Below are 642 nucleotides of genomic sequence, written 5' to 3'. Positions count from 1 at the left end.
CCCAAAGGGCTAAAGACAGAGGAGACAATAACTGATGTAAAGAGACAGGGGGACAAATAGAAGGGAGAAGGCCAAGGATGATGTTAAATGGGGGAGGCGGGTGGTGGGTACAGCTCAGTGGTAGAGCCTAACAAAAATCTTCCAGCCGTTAGTATCTGGCCCATGACAACCACGACAGGTAGAGTTTTGAGTAATACAATTCTTTTTCTTGGACTCAGAATTCTCCCTCCCCCACTCTTTGACCTTTAAACATTGACTACAGAATCAATATGAATTGATTATGGTGCATTCATTAGGATACAATATAGACATGTACAAATCAGTCAATTCTCCCGACTATGGTGATGCCTCAGTCCATTTGGGCTGCTATAACAAAATACACTAAGGGGCTAGCATGTGGTTCAGATGGACCCACACACCATGGGTCCAATCTTCAGCAGGGCATAGCCTGAACATGTTAGCACATACTTATAATTCCAGTGATGGGAAGGTCGAAGTGGGAAGGGCAGAAACTCAGGATCATCTCTACCTACATAGGAAGTTTGGAGCTAGTCTGGTCTTCATGAGATCCTTTCTTAAAAAATAAAATAAATAAAAATGCAAGCTGGATAGTTTCTTTTAAAAGGAGAATTTTATTCCAAA

The sequence above is a fragment of the Meriones unguiculatus genome, chromosome 1 (assembly GCF_030254825.1).
Source record: "Meriones unguiculatus strain TT.TT164.6M chromosome 1, Bangor_MerUng_6.1, whole genome shotgun sequence".
NCBI classification, from domain to species: domain Eukaryota; kingdom Metazoa; phylum Chordata; class Mammalia; order Rodentia; family Muridae; genus Meriones; species Meriones unguiculatus.
The sequence above is the reverse complement of the archived record's forward strand: the minus strand, read 5'-3'. Positions refer to the sequence as shown.